At 36.1% G+C, this 1,700-nt stretch overlaps 1 protein-coding gene across 1 annotated transcript in view; it reads left to right on the top strand.

Moving 5' to 3' along the window:
* Nucleotides 1-1,700, top strand: part of PQLC1 (PQ loop repeat containing 1) — a gene marked incomplete at its 5' end in the record, with an annotated part of 61,637 nt that overhangs the window by 10,117 nt on the left and 49,820 nt on the right. The window lies entirely within an intron of this gene.

Raw genomic sequence — 1,700 nt, 5'->3', positions numbered from 1 at the left:
CCTGCTCATTGTGGAGTGTAGTGTGAAACTATTCAGGTAAGTGAATTCATGTGGAAGAGGAGCTGCACTCCAGCTTCCAAACACAATCTGCTGTGTTCACGAGGGTTATCCGTCTGGCAGAGTGAATGGCTTGAAAACTACTTTCAGCCAGATTTAGCAGCAGTTAAAATCCAGGAAACATTTGGGAGGGGCATATATGCTTGCTTTCTCCTTTGATGTCTGTGCTAGCATTTTGTGGAATGACAGAAACGTTCCTCTGTTTGCCATTTCTGAGAGGAAATTATCCTTGTGCACATTTACACACTCTTGCAGGCTCCCTTGGTAACCTTTGGACAAAAAGGGAAGGCTCTTCAGTATATAGCACTCTTTAAACAACTCTTCCCGAAAGACATACAGTCTCCTAAAGGAAAATAAGTCTTTCTCTTACCAGATGATGAAAACTTAAGTTTACATTGTGTCTTTTGATCTTTTTTTCCTGAGACTCAGCTTGTTATGTGGAATTTGCCAGAGAGACTGATTTTACTTACTTGTGGGCTCTCTTTGTTTTCATTGGAAGGTTTATATCCTCCCACAAGCTTTGAGAACAGTTAAAATATTTTTCTTTCCTGGGATTGATTTTTAGTAAGGTCAACTATATGGCTCAGAATAAACATATAGATGCATACAAAGCTCTTTTCAAGCTGGACAGGTAGGTTTCAGGGACAATGGTAGGAGTGAGATGTCTGTTTATAATCCTACCCCTAATCTTATCTCAAATTTTATGATGCTCTAGGCAAGCTGATAAATGTGTGTACTTTCTTTCCTCATAGCTTACTGGGGCAGTGAAAAGTAGTCAGTGTTGTTGATTAACCTTGCAGAATCCTGAGGGGAAGACACACAATGTATTGTTTCTGGTCTTAATTTTAAACATTTTTCTTCTTTAATTTCTATCTTCCCTTTAAATGTTTATGCAAAATAATCCAAAATATTTAGAAAGTGGAAAGGATGTTTCAGTGGGAGTTTGCTGTTTTCTTACATGACTGTGAAATGTGATTATTTCCCCCGAGTCACATAAGTATATGTTTATCAGTGTGTTTTGAGTTATGTGGGAGTTACCTTTTTTATTTTGTTTTTAGTAGTCTCACAAATAGGGTCCCTTAAGTAATACCTAGTTCAGAAGGAATCTTCTTCCTATCTTGAAGCCTGAAGGAGCAGTCTCTTCAAATCTTGACAAGCTTGTTCTGTGTTCTCTAGCCTGTTTTATGGTCTTAATAGATTAAAATACATATCAGTAGCAATTCAGCAGTAGACATAAAGCCATTCTAAGTGCTTGTATTTTCATTTCTAGGGTAACTGTCATAGCATGAAAAATTCAGTTTCCCTAGGCTCTTTCTAGTAATGTTTTATTATTTCTTGTAGACTCTATATACAGAACTTAAAAACATGCAAGTTTTTGTATTTTTTCCTTCTCTCAGTTGCTTCTTGGTTATGGAATTTCCCACTCAGTCTTTAGTATTGCAATGTGAAAGTAAGTTGAAAGTGATGGAGCTCATCTTGTACTGCTGCTGCCTTCTCTGATTTTTTTTTTTTCTGTTTGTTTGTTTTGGATACATAAACTTTATTGGTCGATTACATGAACTGATTGAAAACACATTAAGTCCTCTTTATATATCTACATGCCTAAATACAAATGATATATTTTTTTTAAAGTTGGACTGTAT

This window comes from Acanthisitta chloris, unplaced genomic scaffold (genome assembly GCF_000695815.1).
Source record: "Acanthisitta chloris isolate BGI_N310 unplaced genomic scaffold, ASM69581v1 scaffold8955, whole genome shotgun sequence".
Taxonomy (NCBI): domain Eukaryota; kingdom Metazoa; phylum Chordata; class Aves; order Passeriformes; family Acanthisittidae; genus Acanthisitta; species Acanthisitta chloris.
This window is presented reverse-complemented; position numbering and strand designations above follow the sequence as displayed.